The 20,919-nt window shown below is 39.1% G+C and overlaps 1 long non-coding RNA gene across 1 annotated transcript in view; it reads right to left on the reverse strand.

The window, feature by feature from the left end:
• Positions 1-299: 299 nt before the first annotated feature.
• Positions 300-20,919, reverse strand: part of LOC136017548 (uncharacterized) — an 80,273-nt gene continuing 59,653 nt past the window's right edge. The window contains exon 3 of the long non-coding RNA XR_010613976.1: positions 300-345. This is a non-coding gene — a long non-coding RNA (uncharacterized LOC136017548). The remainder of the gene's footprint in view (positions 346-20,919) is intronic.

Consider the following 20,919-nt stretch of genomic DNA (forward strand, 5'->3'; position numbering starts at 1 on the left):
CTGAGGGATAGAGAGACCTTGTCTGGTCCATTACATTTGCTGAAATCCTTTCTGTCTCACAGACAGCTGCTTGTACTATACAGAAGATTTTGTGATCATATTACATTGATTCTGCTGACTAACTGGATGCATTGCACTTTGAATTCTTCTGAATATCCCCACAGCCACTCTTCCCCAAGCATGTAGCATTGCATGGGTTCTTGTGGCCCAGACACAGGACCTGACACTTTGCCTTGTTGAACTTCATACCATTGGCCACAGCTCGTCGATCCAGCCTCTTCAGATCCCTCTGCAGAGCCTTCCAATCCTTCAGCTGATCAACACTCCCAGCCAGCTTGGTGTTGTCTGCAAAGACATGGTTAAGATCATCTAAACTATCAGAAAATAGTATCACCTTTAATTTGTTTCCTTTTAAAATCTAAAATGCAAAAAAAAAAAAAAAAATCACTCAGTGCAGCAAAACCAAGATCACAGTTTCAGCCAGCCCATACAGTCATCTATTTTAACCCATTTAATAATGCAGGATTGCTTCTATCTATCTTTAGCAGTATGACATAACAACTCCTCATTAGACCCTGAAAATACATAGCCACAATCTGAGTCAAAGCAAGCCACAGTTCATGAGGCATTTTGAGAGCCATGGCAGTCACTGAAATCAAAAAATTTCAATTGAAATTGAAAGAATGGTCACTGCTAATTCCTGTTCTTAACAACAGATCTTCATCAACAACAAAAATAAAAGAGCTGTATCAGGGAGAGCAAGGAGGAGAGTAGGACGGGGGCATCTTCTGACTGAACTAGTGGAAAGTTCTAAGATTGAACAGTGTTGGTTGTGATAAGCCCCTGAAATCAGCTTGCAGTAGTCTTTGCTAGACTGCCAGAGACAACTTTGAATCCCCAACTGGATGTGAATTGTGCGCGTGGTGACCCCTTGCTCTTCCTTCTCCTCCAGGCAGAGTGTGAGACTGCCACTAGTGTGAGACTGGTGCTGAAATAATAAAAACTAGCAAATCTGTGAGTCCCTAGTCAGAAGAAGCAGTAACAGACATTTACTCTTTGTCCTTCTTACAGAAGGCAGATACAGCAGACACAGGCACATTCAGTGAATAACACCATCTCCTCTTGTTCCCTGTTTTTCCAGGGCTGACCTTTCAAACTCTCTCAGCAAGCAAGTTGTGTGAGTTTTGCACACAAATTGGTGGAATTTACCTTGTTGTCCTCTTTACACCAATTCCCTGTTTACACCTCTTACACACAGATTCAAACACAAACAACTCCAGAACCCTAAAAGAGTACTGTGAAAACCAAGATTTGGGTGTATCAAGCTCACCTAGCTGCTGGGCAAATCTTTAGTACTTAGGGATCTGGGTTCCTACAGTGTTAAGACAGGCTGGCTACATGTAAAGCATCTGGGAACATTCCCAGCCACTGGAACTCGACCATCCATACTAGGGAACTATTAAAACGTTGCCTGCTACAATTTTGGCAGGTCATAACTAACTCTTTCCCAAGGACAGCTCATTCCAGGGACGTTTCCCAATAGGCAGTTAGCACGCAGCCAGCCTGTTTTGGAGTTTACGAGAGTTTGTTAGCATGGTCAATGGGCCATTGTGTGCCAGTTGGCCTAATTGTCTGGGAATGTTGCTGGGAATGTTTAATATTATAGTTTATTTTTGAGCCAATATAGCAGCTCACCACTGTCAAAAGGGGAGGACTTGTTCTTTCTCCTGACTACATGAACCTACCCCCTCCTTTATACCAGTTCTGGTGCCTGTCAAGCCCTTTTCTGAGCCAATTCAACTCTGAAACCTGAAGAAGAACATTTATTTTCTTTTGCTAGTGCAGGTGATTGCTTATTAAGGAATTTGAACTCGGTCACTGCTGAGCCTGGCAGACACCAAAGCCAGCTTAAGAAAGGCATGGATGTGTCTGGAAAGAGAAGGGTGAAATAGCAGGGTGGAGCAGGATCTCTCCCCAACAAAATCTCTCTAGTGAAAAGGATCTCTCTAGTGACAAAGATGCATTAGGCTGTGCCTTGTAACTACACTTCATGTGACTTACTGAAATGAATTTAGACTGTATTTCCAAGAGCATCTTGAGCTGATGTGAGCTATCACTGCTGCTGCAAGTGGAGGGTCTTCTTGGTGGCCTCTTTCCATCTGCTCATTTTCCATATTTCTTCCCTCCCTTGTGCCAGCACACTAGTGTATATGGATAGCAGTGAGTGAGCTGGATCAAGGAAATTATCATCAGGAAAAAAAAAAAGTCATTACTTGCCCTAGTTCACAGCATGTCCACAAATGCTAATGCCAAAATGTGATCTTAAGTGAGGGGGGCCGAGTATCAGGTTCAAATAAAAGGTGGGACAGAAATATCACGGTTCATCAGCTTAACCTGCTTATAGAACTGCAGTACTGTGTAGCTCAAGAGGCATGTTCATATCTAAAAACCTCAAGAAGGTATTCAGACTAAACAATGGCAGATTGTCCATCATATTAAAAAAATTATGGCAGTCAGGTGAAGTTCCCAATGACTGGAAAAAAGGTAACATAGCCCCCATTTTCAAGAAAGGGAAAATGGCTGACCCAGGGAATTACAGACCAGTCAGTCTCACCTCTGTGCCTGGCAAAATCTTGGAGTACATTCTCCTGGAAGGCATGCTAAGGGACATGAAAAACAACAAGGTGGTTGGTGACAGCCAGCATGGCTTCACTAAGGGGAAATCCTGCCTGACCAATTTGGTAACTTTCTATGATGTGGTTATGGAACTGATGACCAGCTGTAGAGCAGCTGATGTCATCTACCTGGACTTGCGCAAAGCGTTTGACACTGTCCCACATGACATCCTTGTCTCTAAATTGGAGAGACATCAATTTGATAGGTGGACCACTCAGTGCATAAAGAACTGGCTGGATGGTTGCACGCAAATAGTTGTGGTCAATGGTTCAATGTCCAGTTGGAGACCAGTAATGAGTGGCATCCCTCAGGTTTCAAGGCCAGGTTGGATGGAGTCTTGGGTGACATGGTTTAGTGTGAGGCATCCCTGCCCATGGCAGGGGGATTGGAACTAGATGATCCTAAGTTCCTCTCCAGCCCTAACTATTCCATGATTCTAAGATGGTGGTTAGAGGGGAAAAAGTACCCTAAATGTAGATAAGGGTTCAAATATTACTGTAAAACCAAAGACAGCTTATATAGATTTCCTTCTGGTAATTTTTTTTTTTTTTTTTTCTGTTCTAAAAGTTGTGTTTTCCTACCAGCACTAGCTGTCAGAGCCTATTAATATATATATATATATATACATATATATATATAATTAAGTTGAACACAACAGGATATGGGGCTCAAAAAAAGTTCATTTTTTGTTTTGTTCATTATGACAGTTCAGAAACAGTGAATACAAACAGCTTTCTGGTGCAATAACTGAATCCATTCTAGTTTGTTGTAACATATTTATTGCAAGCATGCCTTCTTTCAAAGTATATTCTGAAGACACAAGTGGGAAGAGATAGTGGAAGAGAAATATTAGCTTTCTGTTGCTGTCGGACTAATCTAATTTGTAGTATCCCTTACCACTAATTGCTTAAATAAATTGCATTTTGCAGCACAGACAGGAGCCGTATTAGATTTCTGGAATTCTGATCCTACTCCAGAATGTCTCATGGAGAAGTTTTCATTACACTCTTGTGTAGGTTTTTTAATGGCTCTAAGCTTCTAATTAAGTTATTCTAACAGGAATAACATCTTCCACACAAAAAGTCTTCGAGTGGTTTTGTTTGGTCTTAAGTCTCCTATATAGCTTTTCCACTGGGAGTTTTAAGACTTCAGAAAATGATGATGCTACTATTTGTTAACTTTTTTATTTTTTTCCCAATCTCTTTCCTCTCAAAGACCCTCACAGGCTATTTAAGAATAACCAGTGCAAAACAATACAGTTATTTTGATCCAACTTGCACTGTTCTGATTTACATCAGTTGGGAAACTATCAAGGACAATTTTCCAGTGTTTGCTCCTCAGCAGTGAGCTATTAACTGTGCCATTCACCACTACTGCAACTGCAACTGTGATGCAACTGCATTGGAAACAGAGCAGAACTCAGAGATTTCACAGCACTGATCAATATGCACATGAATTACCTTAACCGGTTGAGAGTGATTTGAACAAGTCGAAATCTGTAAACAGAGACAATACCTCTTGTTCATCCATCCAATAAAACTGGGGGGAAGGTGAAAAAAATGAGGCAGGAAAGTTCTCTGACATAAAAGCCTTCTTCAAGACCTCTTTAAGCCACTCATTTACACGGTTTAGGTATGTGATTGGATTTGGATGAGATTCTTCCATACAAAGCCTTTGAACCCAACATGAGTCCTTTCCTATTTTTATTTTCTTTTGTTTCTTTTCATTTTTTTACCCTGTTTCTGAAATTCCCTACTTCCAGCTTTCCCTCCATTTCTGAGATGGTTTATCAGTATCTTTCTCTTTGGACAGTTGCATTCACTAGCCCAGCTGAGCATGTACCCAGAATTGAAAGTAATTCAGTTTTGCAGGATATGTTGTGAAAAAGAGAGAAGAGTCCTATAAACATTATAATGGGCTCAGCAGCCATGCTTATTGTATTTGTCTTTGTGCATGCATTGCCTTCCTGCTGAGATCATTTCTCTTAATTATTTATGCATATAAAAATAATCTCTAACAATGACTCTAACAGCAAGTAACTCAAACAGTTCCACCAGAAAGCACCACTTGGAGCCTGTCTCAACACAGCTCACCAGATGTTCTGTAGCAGCACCTGCCGAGCCCTTCAATCACTGCCTGCGCTCCTGCTGCTATGAAGGTTCAGATGAGGGTGAAGGATAACAGCTCTTCATATTTATTAGCCTGCAAAATAAGTGCAATCAGGTTTACAGACTAGCTGAGAATTGCTTAGCTGTTGCTGAAACATAGTCATATCTGAGCAGCAGTGACTATTTAACAACAGATAATGAAACTTGGATTAAGACAGGAAGATGAATAACATTACCACCAACTGGAGTGAATAAGAGAATTTACTGGGTACAGACCAGTTATCCAAGCTGAAACTGATCCAGGACATTAGATTTAACACTCTGCTTTAAGAAAAAAGTCAACAGATCCTCACTTGTGGTAACTATTCAGCATGTAATCTGATGTCAGAGTTTATAAAGATATGCCAGGCATACATAGAATAATAGAATGGTTTCGGTTGGGAGTAACATTAAAGACCATCTAGTTCCAACACCCCTGCCATGGAAAATGTCACTTTCCACTAGACCAGGTTGCTCAAAGCCTCATCCAACCTGGACTTGAGCACTGCAAGGAACGGGGCATCTAAAGCTTCTGTGAGCAACCTCTTACAGTGCTTCACCACCCTCACAGTAAAGAATTACTTCTAGCTGATCTTAATCTATGCTTTTTCAGTTTAAGGCCATTACTCCCTTTTCTATCACTACATGCCCTTGTAAAAAGTCCTTCTCCAGCAATCAAAATTGTTAAGCAAAATTTGCCCTTAGTTGTCCATGTTGGCTGTCACCAGTCACCTCATTTTCCATTTGCCTTAGCATAGTTTCCAAGCGGATTTGCTCCATGATCTTGCTGGGAACTGAGGTGAGACTGACCAGTCTGTGGTTCCCTGGGTCTTCCTTTATTCTCTTTTTAAAAATGGGGGTTATGCTTCCCCTTTTGCAGTCAGTGGCTTTGGTGTTCACATCAGACCGCCACAGCTTGCAAATATGATGGATAGTGGCTTAGCCCCTTTATCCACCAGTTCCCTCAGGAACTGTGGATGCATCTCGTGAGGTCCCATGGAGTTGTGCACCTTCAGGATCCTTAGGTGTTCTTGAACCTGATCTTTTCCAACAGTGGTTGGTTCTTTATTCTCCCAGTCCCTGCCTTTGCTTTCTGTGACTTCAGTGGTGTGGCTGGAGCACTTGCAAGTTAAGACCAAGGCAAAAAAGCCGTGAAGTACCTTAGCCTTCTCCCTGTCCCGGATAACCAGGTCTGCCACTTCCTTCTGGAGGGGGCCCAGATTTTGCCTAGTCTTTCTTTTATCACCAATGAACCTAGAGAAGCTTTTTCTGTTGAGCTTGTTGTCTCTGGCCAGATATAATCTTACCAGGCCTTCAGTTTTCCCAACCTCATCTCTGGCTATTTTAACAATCACTCTGTATTCCTCCCAGGCTACCTGTCCTTGTTACACTCTGTAGGCTTCCTTTTTGTGTTTGTTTGTCCAGGAGCTCCTCACTCATCTATGCAGGCTTCCTGGCAGTTTTACCTGGCAAAGTTAGAGAGCATATGAAATTCAAATGTAATGATAATCATACAATTTCTAGAAAATCAGAAGTAAAAATAGAACGCAAAATTATTCCACACTTCCTGCTTATTAAGAATGTTGCAGTAAAGAGAAACTTAATTAAAATATCTGGTCAAACAAGCAAAACAGTTCCAGACTGATTCAGCTGTCCCTAAGTTTGGGGCTTACGCTCAACTATGCCTTGAATTCAGAAATTTGAATTCAGAGCCCTGCTGCTGTCCCTGAAAAGGGACAGGCTATGCCTTTTTCCCTTTTGTGGCTGACATCTGCTGCAGTGTGTCTCAGCAACAAAGCAAGATGCACGGAAAACACACGAAAAATAATGTATTCCCACTTCCACAGAATTGCAGTTAAACTCAGTTCAGTAGTTGAGAGTGGCAGAGAAAGTAATCTTGCATCTGTTACAGTTGCTGCAGTTGAAGGTGTGAGTTACGAAGGAGATTTGCCAGACTCCTCGGCCTCTGAGCACACCAGAAGGGAGCAAGATGAACTGATGCCAAAGCATGAGCTGTTTCCAAATGCATCAACCTGTGCAGAACCAGAAGGTCACAGACTGCAGCTGGCCCAACTGCAAGTGATACAGAGGGAACAGTCTTAACAAGCACTGAAGTGCCAGACAGGAAAAAGAGGCTTGGGTGCTAATCTGTTCAAAATGAGGAGCTGGCCTGGGATTAGCTGAGAGAGAGGGTGAGGAACATGTGGGAACTCTTTGTCCCTCTGACTGATAGACACCCTTCTTAAGCATTCTGGTAGACTACTTAGTCTGCTCTATACATCTGGGATAGATTCACCCTATACCTCCTTTGAACAGGGCAGGGTGTGAGATGATAGGCACTTCCACTAGGTTGGTTGTTTTTTTTCCCCAGAATTCTCTCTTCCAGATTGCCAGCATGGCCCACATCTGTGCCTTGTCTATTGGCCCCAGTCTGACTTTAGCATTGCATTGACCATCACTGACGTCACTGGATAATAAACTATTGTCTCCACGTATTTCCCAAGGCACTGCTTCTATTTGTCTCTGTTTCTTGTAAAATGCTTTCTGACAAAACTATAACTTTAGGAAACTAGAAGGGATGCTCCAGTTTCAGAGGTCAGAATAGGAGTCTCTCAACTAAATATTTGCCAGAAGTAGAAACTGTTATTCCTAGTCAATTGGACATTTTACAAATTTCCTTCTACTCATTTCACCCAGAAAAAAAAAAAAAAAGAAAAAAGAAAACTGCTTTCCTTCCTCTTTAAGGAAGTCCTATATTGAATCCCAAGCTGCTTTTACAAAAGACTAGTACCAATGTTAGCCTTTAAAAATCTATGTAATATAACCTACTCTTGGAGAAGCCTTAGTCCTGAAGCATAGTTATTTCATTTGCTTCTCTTTCCAGAGTAGTTCTGTGCCACACTTTCAGCTTTATCAGATCTAGATTGTTTAGGCTGATGATTATCCTATGTTGGTCTGAAAAGTTAAGCTATGTTTTTGGGATATCATGCTGCATCTCTAAAGCTAATGAAAGCTTGGCTGATTATCTCAGTGGGAGCAGAACCATATGTTCAAGGAACACCATGGGTCCTTCCATCTAGTAGCTGGATAAATAAATGACGTGCAATCCCTGTGAAGCATCAGGATTGTAAATTAATCAAGGGGTCAACTGATTTAAGGAACAAGGATTTTGGTTTGAGAAAAGATAAGATTAAACTGCAGCAACAAGTAAGGGCTAAAGAAGCAAACACAGAGACAGTTGATTTATGATTACAGGCATATTGATTAAATAATAATGACTCAATATTCCTCCAAGTAACAATTAGACCTTGCACTTTAATAGGAAAACACGATCAAAATTCACACAGTCTAGGAGAGACAAAGCTGGATCCTAACAAATTGTCAGTAAATCGAGTGCATAGACCTCTCCACTGAAGCACTTCGGTGCGACCTTCACTGAAAGAGAAACCTCAAATTGAGCAGGCCCTTGTTCTTCCGTCTTATTTGGAAAGGTAAAAGTCTGGCATTCAACTCTTGCTGAAAGTCTTCTCAGCTTTCTGGACACAGTGTGATTTCTTGGCCCTAGTAACAGAAGCTATGAAATCAATAATAGCTTTAGGATTACAGGACTAGGTTTCGCCAGTGCAACCTGGGTATCCAATTTTCCTCAATGAGTCTATCTACTACAAACAATTATTTGGCTGAAGAAACAGTGGCCTCTCTCTGCACAAAACTTTCTACAAAGGCTGATAGAGAGACATATGGCAGAGAGCAATATTGTGAGCCTAGAGCTCTTCTGTCTGCTGTGGGAAGCTGATTACTGCCAATGGGCACCTTTTCCCTGAGCGATATATTGATATTCAGTGAAAATATCCAGGGCATTATAATTACATGCAGGGGAATTAGCTGGTTTCCCTGGCTCAACAGCCAGGCTTTTGGCTATTTCCTCATTTCCTCTTTTAATTCAGCCCCAATTGCATCCAGTGATTAGAGCAAGCCTGCTCTAAATCATAGGCTCACCACCTGTGTGGGCTGCTGCTGCATGTATATGTCAGTGCCCTTTCCTAGAAGAGCAGAGAGGTTGCCCACAGATCCAGAGTAGATAATTAAGGAACTGTGAGATCTGAATTTTGTTCAGTTTCCAAATAAGTATTATTTCGCAGAAAATGCATCACAACTACATGCTAAGAAAAGAAAACTGCAGCAGTACAGTGCAAACAGCTCATATAACAAGCTGGTGTGCATATAACCTTTGTAGTTGCACACAGTCGAGCTCATTTTGCCTTTTGTTATATCTGGTATGTCAGTGCACCTCTGTTAACATAGCAGAGACATTTTTGTAATGAAGTGGAGAAGTAAAGCTGGACTCCAAGTAAAATACCTCAAGAATATTCTGAATTATCAGCATATAATCATCTCTCTCTCTCCAAACTCTGCTAGTTTAGGTATCATTTTAGAGTGTCTGAACTCAGCAGAATCAGAAAACTGCAGATCTTTTATCAAAAGACTTCACACCGTAGCATACCTGTTCCAACAGCAATAGACTTTCACCACAATTCTTTAAAAACACCTATGTGTGAAATTTTTATTTAAAAACTTAAACAATTTGTGGGTTCTCATTTTCTTACTGTGATCAAAAATTCTACATTTTAATATGTAAGATATGTCCCAAGTAATGCCCTTCACTTGCTTCCTGCAGGTCCTTATGAATATGAATCATGGTATGAGATTTACCAAAATTTTGTTGGGCTACTTTGTTAGAGCTTTGTTTTCCTAATCAATTCTGGGTCTTTTGTCATTGGCTTTTTTTCCCACTCCTCTTTATCTCTTGGCCTGTTTGATACACATACCACATCCTGCCTCACAGCCAGTTTTCTGGAATAGAAAATTGTTACTTAATAGTACAATTCCTGACATGACAAAGTGACAAAGGCTGTATGATTTCTGAAGTATTACCATAATGTCAATAAAACAGCCTGTAAATGAATTGGTGTCATCTGAAATATAAATAATAGCCAGGTAGCATTTTGTTAACGTAATGCAGTATTTTAAAAAAACACAACATGAAAATGGAAGCTGATATCATGTTTCCTTTCTGAATTAAAAGAAATCAGATTTCTCAGTGATGCTTCTGTTGCTAGCTGATTTGCAAGCATCACCACCTTTCCAAACACTCACAGCTTCTGAGGGTGATGGACCTTGTCAGGAAAGCGCAATCTGATATCGAGCTGCATAAATTGCTTTTTGCTTCCCCTCTCCTGAATGTGTACAAGTTACAGAATTAAAAAAAAAAAAAAAAAAAACACAACGGGATAAAATGTTGAAAAATGTGGCTTTTCCTGGCACATTCCTTAGCATATTTCCGCTGCACACGCTTCTTTCACTCAAACAAGCTCTTAATTTTCCACATTTCCTTGGTTTATTATTATTTTTCTCCCTACATATTTTAATTTCTTTTCTTCCTAAAGGGCTGTTTTTAACAGCTGCATCTCCAGCTGTCAAGTGAATAATTCAGAGGAAATTTCTCACCATTGCAAGAATTGTTCTACAAAATACTTTGAACAGTCTTCAAGATTGTTAAAAAAAGCTTCACATGACAGCTGCATGCACGGGGTGTTTTATTAGTGGACAATACAGCTCTTTATGATGTATACTTAACCTTTACCTTACTTTGAGCAAAGAGTTTATTGCCGACACATTTACCCCTGCTGACATAGGTCCTGTCCTTAAAGACCTTGGTTTTCAAAGCCTTCTTTCCAAAGGATCTTTGACATTCGTCTGACTCTGAGTAGGATTTTCAAAATATACTAGCCAGCACTGGATATAGTGGTCCAATGTAAACAAATCTGAAAGGTTTCTAAATAATGCATTATTTATGGCTGACCATATGGCTGTCTAAACACAGGGACTCTGCTGTTAGACTTTAGTAGCTGGAAGGCTTACAATGCTTTCTGAGCTGGTTTAGAGTTTGCATGGTTATGCAGCAGTAAATATGTATGATAAATATGTCCCATACATATCACATGGTTTAGAAAAGAACTTCTTTTAACAGTTGAAATATGCCAGAGATATTCAACCCAAGGCACTCAGCTGGATAGGAATGTATCAAAAAAAAGGAAATTCTTGTGACTTAGTAGAGAAGCATGGTGTGCACTATGTAAACGGGGATAGGTTGCAGATACTATGAAGCATAAACATTTTCTGAATGCTTGGAATTTAGTGAGAGAGTTAAATGTGACATCTTTCCCTCTCTTTTTATCAGCTGGCCCAAAGATGATCCTCAGATCTCTGCACTCACAAAGTCTTAGGGGTTTTATTTTGTTTGAGAATTCTCTTGTGAAACTTTACTGTCTCCTTTTTAATAGATTTCTTTTCTTTTCTACCTAGGTATGTCAGATGCTAGTTCTGTATCAAATAGGCTTAAATTCACAATCTGTAATGACTGCTGCCTTTTTTGTCAAATCAAATATATATAAAACCTAATGAAAATACAAATCAAGCTGTGCTCAGGTCAGCTCTATCAACCATTAAACATGATAGTACTCCCAAGGTATGAAACGATTGATTTAGTGATCCAGAAGATTCTTTCTAGTCTTCATATCCTGAGATAGTCATGTCTCAGTCTCATACACTGGCCTTAACTTTACATACATTATTTTACTACACCTGTTTCTCCTGTTCCTAATGCTTAGCATGATAATCCTGAGCTTTATATCTGAATATGGCTTTCTTCATCAATAGATTGCTCGAAAGCTCATGGAAGATGTTCCAGGAGGTCTATACTGTCATGGACAGTACAGGCTCTTTTTTCAAGAGTTAATTTAAAGCTATACTGGTATTCTGAAAGGCTCCTGAAGAAACAGAGACATATTGTTTGTGCTTAAATATCTTCTGCACGTATCATGAAACTGACCCTCAAGATTGATGATGATGCATCATCTTATTCCAGGTGATAAAATATGCCTTGGAAGATGGACTTGTAGCTACTTCTCTAAAATCAATGAGTCATAGGTACTGTGAGTAAGACACTCCGCAGCATCTAAGGCCAACATTAACAATTCTGAGTTATCACATGGATAGTGACCAAAAGGAAAAAGCTATAAATACATTCTTCTCTGCCCCTTTTCTCCAGTCCCACAGTGAGGCTAAAGCTGATCATTATCTTATTGATTCTGCCCAGCAATGGTGTAGAGTAAATCAGAAAATCAGATAACCTTTTTTCTGAGCCTTTGTAAACTAATTATGGCTATTAATCACAGAGACCCCAGAACCTGTCCCTCACATTAGAAGAATTTCTGCAGCAGAAACATCTTCCACTTTCTTTACACTTGACTACTGCCTTCCTAGAGCAAAGGATACTTCATTATCTTTCCTCAGCAAGCTAATGAGACTAGCCAATTTATTGCTAAGATTAATAAGGAAACTCATTAAAAAGTTTTTAAAGGATCAAAAATCAAAACAGTCACCCTTTAACAACTTTAACAACTCAGGAGAATCCACTTAAAAAAAAAAAAAAAAAAAAGCAACACAGGTCTAGGTAATACATATAAGGAAAAATTAGTACATTCTCAACTATGTTGATTTCACCCTAAATGGAGGATCAGGTCATGGGGATGCTTCATGTTTTTCTCAGCTGTTATATAAGCTGATAAGCACTGTTTCTTACATGACAAATTCCACTTCAGGAAAGATTTTGTTTCTAAGAAAGTAGAAGCACCTTTAAAATGCATACAGAGTTTTCCTGAATATCAAAGCATAAAATGCTAACCTTTAAGATCAAATGCTTTAGTGGGCAAAACACTCATTTACAGATTCACTGAACTGCCTCAAGCAGCATAAACATCAGACAGACAGATACATTCTTCACATTGTAAAGGCTGCTACATATGGACTAAATCTTGCAATGAAATGAACACTTGAAGCTCTTAATGGCTCTCTAAAGCAATGTTCAGTGATGTCAGACACAGCCGGATGTGAAAGGCATATAGCTGTGACATGTGGTCCCAGCTGTGGAATAACAGTTTATGAGGAGACAGAAGAATAAAAGGTACAGAACAAAGAGAAGAATGTGAGCAATGTCAAGTAATTTAAAAAGACATAATAAAAAAGTAGTTAGGCATTTTTCATTAATTTAAATTAGTTTTCCAATGAATAAGGTTTTTTTCACTGTATTTCAGCTTTTATAGGATAACTTTTGCCAAAGAAAAAGAATGAAGAGGGAGAGGGGAGGGAAAGGAGAGGAAGAGGAGAGAGGAGAGGAGAGGAGAGGAGAGGAGAGGAGAGGAGAGGAGAGGAGAGGAGAGGAGAGGAGAGGAGAGGAGAGGAGAGGAGAGGAGAGGAGAGGAGAGGAGAGGAGAGGAGAGGAGAGGAGAGGAGAGGAGAGGAGAGGAGAGGAGAGGAGGAGGCAGCAAGCAAGGCAAGCAAAGGGAAAGATGTTTAGAGAAGGGTTTCTCTGTACATATATCTCAAAGTTTATTGCTTTCTCAGGCTCCCTCCTTTCTCATGTACCAAAGTGCTGCCTGAAAGGCAAAAAGCCAGCCTGACCATCTGTTCCTGTCAGACAGCTGCTGTACAATTTGACCCTGCCAGGTATAGGGGATAAAATAGGTGAGTCTCTAGAAACTTTTCCAGCATTTCTTTTTATGGTTTGTAGATTTAAGGATTCTTAGTTTCATTTTAAAAGCCTCTTTATATAAGCAAAAATGGTAGACACCTATTAATACAGCGCAAGCATTTCTATCTTTCTCAATTTGGCTTTAAATGTAGATAACAGCACACTATCAGAAGTATCAGAGGTTTCATGTACTTAGATCATGCTTGTGCTTATCATGTGCTTCATTCACTCTGTGATATTTATCATCAGTGTGACTAAGAAGAACAAAGCAGCTTTATTACTTGGCTTCCTTACACTAAAAGCCTTTTTTCCCTCTGAGATGTCAGTGAAGTATATCTCAGTTCTTGTGTTCTGCATCCAGAAATATTTCAGTTCAAGTGAAACATTATAATATTTTTCCAGAAGTCATTGAAACTATTACCAAAGTAAAACAGGGTATCATGTGATATAAATCCAGTTACTTTACAACCATGAAGCCAGTGAAGGTCACTATGTTTTTTCTAATACACTCAGAAGAATAATTCAAAAAAACCTAAGCCAGGGCTTTTAAAACAGCAATGCAAGCCTTTTCCTAGTAGTATCATTTGCAGGAATATAAACATAAGCTTGGAAATAAGTTAGAACACCATATGTTGTACAAAGGCTTACAATTAAACTTCAGGTTGTGCATTTCACATACATTCTTATTTTAACAGCAACTGTAGTAGACTGATAAAAGAAACAAACTATAGTGCCATGTTTCTATTTAGCGATTAACTGAAAGTTCAAATGAACAAGAAAATTTGATAATATTTAGAATGTGTTAGGCCACGCAGGCTCTTGCAGGTTACAGATTTTAATTCATTATGAGCCTCATATTAAACTGTTACCATTTGTTTGAATCAAGTACACATTTGTGCAAAACTAGTATCGGCGAACTCTGTGCTTAGTACACTGAGGACTTTATCCACAATGCTCCCAGGGCTGGTAGAATTATAATGAAATAATATCAATGCATACATAATACATGCCTTAATATATACAACACCTTTGAAAGACAATCAGTCCATCTAGAGGCAGTCTTTGGTAAACATAAACCTCAACCTAAGATATAAAATGAAATGAAATTATATAAAGCAAAACAAAACCAAAAAAACCGAACTGAAACCAAATCATGCAAAATCAAATCAAATAAAATATATCTATATTTATCTTCTCTTTAGAATGAGACTGGGCTCTTTCATATATTTTTATGACTAAAAAAAGAAAAAGGAATATAACCCGCTTTGCTTACCCTGGTGACGAAACTAAGGAGCAGGTGACCAAAAGATGCAAATATGTTGAAAAGAGCTTGTCGTTATAGAAGGGATGAGAAGCTGCCTGTGGCAGCTTGCAGGGTCTGTGATCAGCAGGTTGTAATTAATTCCCCAAAGAAGGGAGCTACCTTGAAGAAATCACCAAACTAGAGCCTTGAGGCAAACACCAGGTGTACCTGTAGGATTGTTTTGTATTTCACTGGAGGGCTGTAGCATATCAATACTCATACTACCTTTAAAGTAGCTTTTAAATCTGCTTGTTTTTTTTTTTTTTTCCCAAAGGAGATGAACTCTTCATAAATACTTTTTAAAATCATACACTGCACAAAGCCTCTCCCAAGGCCATTGAAAGAAAAGTGCAGAAGAGTACAAAGGTTACTGGGCTTGCCTGTTTGTTTGTACTAGCAGCCAATAACATACCATGCCATTAATGTCTTTAACCCAATTACAGGAATGAAAAATATCTGTCTCCACTCAGATCTAAGCATAAAGTTGTGCTTTTAAAGTAGCTTATTATAATAAAACAACACATTGGGCTGGGCTTTCTTGCATCCAGGCATCTTATACCTTGCATGCTTCTGCATAAGACAAAATGTCCCGTGAAGGACTAATCATAGACGGGAGAGAAAAATCTATATGAAAACATATTGCTTCTTATTCAAATAAATAGTCTTTTGAAACATCTGAAATCCTGAAATAAACCTGTACTTGCTATTTTTGAACAGCTGGCTTATAGGGTTTGGGTTTGTTGGATAGTGAAGGGGTTGATTTACTGTGGAGCAGCAGAAATACAATTCTATGGTTTGTTCTCCTAGATACAAGAAAAGATCAGATTTACAAGATTCAGCAGCAGGAAGAGTATGATTAGCTTTTTCTAGCTCTTTATTTCACAGCTCCATTAATACTGTGTCCTGGGTGTTGTTCCATGAGCATATCTGATGTTCTTGCTGGTTCCTAAAATATTTTAAGTATGCTAAGGAAAGACATTGAGGGACAGGTGGGCAGAGCAGAGCCATGCATGCAAAGAACAATTTAGGCATAATCTGTTCTGTAAATAGACAATCCTCCCTCATTACACTGAAAATGTATGCCTTGGAAGAACCTGACTGCACTTAGAGCTAGTGTGCAGACCATGCATCTAGTTATTTCCCTTCCTGCATCCTGAACTCACACATAAATTGCAAGAAATTACTATCATTAGCGGTTCACAGTGTGGTAAAAGGAAGGGGTTTGTGAAAGAAAAATGGACCAAGTCCAGGAAAAAACTCAACAAACAAACAAAAAAATAGCAACAACAACAGCAACAAAAATGCAACAGCAAAGACAGATAAGAAGCAGGAGTAACAGTCTGGAAGCAAAAGACTGGGACCTGGCAGTAATGAAAAAGGCAAGGCAATGAACAATCTAAAGGCATGGGATGAAAAATAAGGAGCCAGGCAGAACAGGACACACCATCCAGAAAGCTAGGGTAAAGCAAGGAATAGTATCTGGAATTTGGTAAAAATGCTCATTACATAAACCAGTACCGGAAAATTTCCTTGCTGAACATTAAAAACCTAGTGCCACTGTAACAGATGCCTGGCAATGAACTGATCTACAGAAGCCTATAAAGAAACGGTGGTAGCAGAGCAATTGCCAGCTATCATGCCTACAAAGCCTGTAGGGTTTACATTCACCCAGCTTCCTGAATCGGAAATATCTTAAATTCACAGTTAATATAGAAAAAGAAAGTATCAATTGTACCAAAAAAAAAAAAAAAGACAGATGATAAGGATGTTGGCTGTTTCAAAGGAGTATTCTTCCCTCCGGCATAGTAGCAGCAGTAACGATTCAAATAGGGTTTAGTGGCTTATCTAAGTTTTGGTCAACTAAATGTCGATGCTTTTGAGAAGAACAAGGACATTAATTCAGCCTCTAAGTAAATGCCCAGACAGTTGGTTATAACATCCCCTTATCCCAAAGTGCTCATACAGTTTAAATTACTACTTTTCATTCTGTCATGAACTGTTGTTATGCTGTTACAAATTGCTGTAGAGATAGCTACTTCTCAGTAATGTAAAAGAAGCATGCAAACTTTGTACACCTGTCACCAGAACGCATACATGCTTTTGGTACAGCCGGTCTACATCATCCCATCAGAACCAGCTACAGCATTCCAGGCACGCAACTGTAATAAGTGTACCAGGTTCCATCTCAGCTCCTACTTCAAGCTAGCTGTATTAATTTCCCTTTGAAATATGCAAAAATACCAATTTTTGATCAAGAATCAGGATCACTGAAAGATTAGAGAGGTTTGGAAAATGAGACTGTTTTTAGCTGCTGATTCTTTCTGTGTTATAAAACCACAGCACAAAGTGTACAATGAAAGCTACCTAAAATTACCTTGCATTTACTGTGCTCAGAAGCTTGATACTTTTCCTGCTGAAGTCCACCCTTTGACCTTGGTGTAATGCAAGATGATTTGTGGAGTCTTGCCCCTCAATGCAAGGCCATTCCCCCAATGATGACAGGTAGGTCAGATAACAGTGTTACACTGAATTCTATCAATCACATAAAACATAAGAGCAGATGGAGGTTTGTTCATCTGTAGTTGACAGAGTCTTCTAGAGAAAACAGAGCCTTTCAGAGACAAGGAACCTTAAAGATGAAGATAATATCTGATAATTTAATTTTATCATCATGTTACTTTTGTTACAAGCTTAGACATATTGGTGAATCCCAGACAACCTAACCTCAGGGGAGACCTTTCAACTCATACCAGTTCTGGGTACTCCATACTCTCTACAGCAAATGCCATAAGGACTTCTAAAACATCCACGGCATAAGTGAAAAATGAGGCTGTAGCAATCTATACTGATGCAAAACTCAAATTCAGTAATTCATTTGTTGAACACAGCTTATTTTTCATTGTTTAAATTCTCATGCTTGTTCGTTCTTTGGAAACCATGGTGAAAAAATTCCCTTATAAGCTACTTTTCATATATGCGCATATTAGGAAAGTTCAGTGATTGCTTTCTGCTTCATTTCAGTAGTCTTTGTTTTCGCTCCCAAAATATGAACCTCTGGTACCAAAAGACAGGCAGATGAACAGCTGATACTAGCATCAGATACATAGCTGAACACTGGTTTCACCAGAAGGATGACTTTTCTAAAATACCTTTCTTATATTTCTTTTGTTTTGTAATTTAATTTCATTTATTTTTGTTATCACTATGACGTGAAATTGTTAATCAGAAATGCCTCAAAACACTTGGGTTTTTTTTTTTTTCATTTTTTCCTGGAAATTGAAAATTATGTTCTTAATTAAGTTATGCTTGTTATATCAAAATACAATTTGTTTGTTTGGCTCCTACTCCATGCCCAGACATAGCTGGTGGCTTAGTATGTCCCAAAATGTCCACAGACAGAGGTGGGCAGATAGGCATACCAGGAGACAAGATACATTTGTGACGGACCATCAGCTGCAACTACACCACAGTCATTAGTGTCCAGATGAGATTCAGTGGGTCCAGCACAGGAGGGTGGCGCTGTATTGGCCTACGTATGATTAGTGGTAGACATTTCCACACCTTTCAGGTGATATCTCAAAGAGCTTTAGTATAATTCACACAGGCATGCATCTCCTTATGTTCTCACTTGTCAGGTTTCAGATGGCATTTTTGACAATGTGGTGCCAGCAGTTTGACTACTGAACACATGCTGAATTCTGCACACCATGTCTCCAGCTGGAATCAAGGGTCGTTGGCAGGTGACACCACAGATGAAATCTGGTTCTCCGTACCTAGTCTTACAGTTGATGAGAGCTTTCATGTCAACACTAATCTCACTTCACTAAATGTGTTTATTTTGTAATGCCAGTTTCTTTTTACAAATTTCCTTAACTTTTTATTGTGGTTCTTTTATGGCCGTGATGCACACTGCGATGAAAGATGGAATGTCACTGCTGCATGGAAAAGGGATCATTACTGCTTTAATATAAAATGAACAGCCTAGGGTCATTTGGATATTTCAGATTTAGAGATTAAAACTGTCTCATGCTGTGAAATGTAATGTAAAAATAGCTGTCTCTGTCTTCTGGAGCTTATTTCCGGAAGATCTTATGACACTTGCCTAATACAGGAAAGAGCCATCTTTCCAACCCATAATCATAGTGAGAGGATGATGCTCATTCATGCTGTTTGCACACTGCCAGTATACTGAAAAATGAGTATATAATATGCCTGTCAAATATATAATCAAATATGTAAATAAATATAGATGTATTAAAAATTATATACAGTTGATCTATATACATATCAGTGAACAGCAGCTGATTTGGGTTATAATTCATCATCTTTGGTTTATAATATATCATCAACGAGGAAGTAAGAAAGAGAGAGGGAGATGGAGAAATTTGGGCTAAAAAGAAGAGAAGGAACTATAAGAGAATGTTATATGTTTTATCACTGTGAGATCATTAAAATAACTGCAAAGCAGGAGCATCTCAAAAAACTTGTTATTGTCAGCACAACAAAAATTCAACTAAAGACAATCTAAGCCTGAAATCAAGTTAATTCCTTTCAACAGGCTTTTGATATTTCCAGACGTCATCTACAAGGAATAGCCACTGGTTGTAGTTTAAAAAGAGAGAGCATTCAGCAGACTTTTATTCCAGTTCTCACCATTGTGTGTGAAGGACAGTAACAGTCCCAGCCTTTAAAAAGCCCTCACTCTGAGCTATGGGAAGATTTTCAGCTGAAGGAACCTGGTATTGTGTCAGTGACTTTAATGAAGCCATCCTGATTTTTACCAGATGAAAACTTGGCTCAAAAAAATCAAAGTCAGTGAAAGTCCCAGTACTTTCCTAAAGGAGGTGAGAAACCATGACTGGCAGGTTCAAGCTGCCATGGTGAAGACTGCATGCTGTACTCCTTTCATGGATGATTTCAGCAGCACTCTGACACATATCCAAATTACTTGGTGGGCAGATACAGTTCTGCCTAGATACTTAGAGGATCACTCTGACTTACACCAAGTTGATTTGTGGCTGGGGGGTGTTTGTCTAAACACCACCGAAACTGCTTTTCTTTGCATCCCCAGGCTCCCTGAAAAGCCATCATTGAGCCCCAAAGGAAAATGTTCTTATCAGACGCTTAGACTTGCTCTTTGTAAGTACAAATTTCTCATACTCTTATTTACCAAGGAGAAGCAAGGTCATTTCCTCTAAACTTTGCAGTCAATTAGCTATAGGAAGGCAGTGAAGAAAGCCATTTGAAAAAGACCCCATTGCCTTTCTCCATGGTGAAGGACTTAACTTTTCTTTCTCTAAATGAGGAAGCTCATTGATACCTGTAGCAAATACAGTAGGGACTCTACTCATTCCAAGTACATGCTTAAGCCCATGATCTTCTCATGCACGTTAGTTTCACGTCTTGATTCTGTCTCATTAAGTGCATGTGCTGTTACAAGAATAAGCTTTATATCAATTGCTTGCATAATTCAGTGATTAGACCAAACTGAGGTTCAAACGCAGTTTTACTGGCTAATCAAAATCAGGAAATTAGGGATTTTTGCCTATCCACAATTTCCTTTAAAAGCAGTAATAGACTGCTAATAAATGCAGTAAAACATGAGAACAAAAATGCTGTGTGAAAAGGAGGTTGAGGCTTAGAAGCAGTTGCTGTTGGGTGTACCCTGAAAACTTCTTGAGAAATGCACATTCCATTGAAAAGCCAAAGCACACTACAGGCTGGATTCTACAGCCACCATCAGACAGCCTAGCTCTGGTACTGAATTACATCAGGAGAACATAGAGATGGCAGTGCTATCTAACTCTGGCACAGTAAAGCAACTCTTCTGATCACAGGACTCCTCAGAGTCTCCCTGCAAACGTGTATGGGTGCCACCTTACTCAGATCTGGCTCCGGTACTGCAAATGGGGAAGTGTATTGATCTATAGAGACTTATCAATGAGACTCGTGTTCGTAGTCACTCTAGGTCAGGATCAGATTTTTCATGTCCCTGAAATGCAAATAATTCCAAATGAAGTGGAAGCAAATTATGCTTTGAATATTTAAAAATATCTATGATTCTTCTGGTATTGAAAAATCCTATTTGTATTTCAATGAATAATATTTCAAATATTGTGATAGTGCAGCTTAAGAGGCAAAATAAATACCAGAGACACCAACTCAGAAAAGGATAGAGAATTGCATATGTCAAATCTTGA

Source organism: Lathamus discolor, chromosome 6 (assembly GCF_037157495.1).
Source record: "Lathamus discolor isolate bLatDis1 chromosome 6, bLatDis1.hap1, whole genome shotgun sequence".
Lineage (NCBI taxonomy): Eukaryota > Metazoa > Chordata > Aves > Psittaciformes > Psittacidae > Lathamus > Lathamus discolor.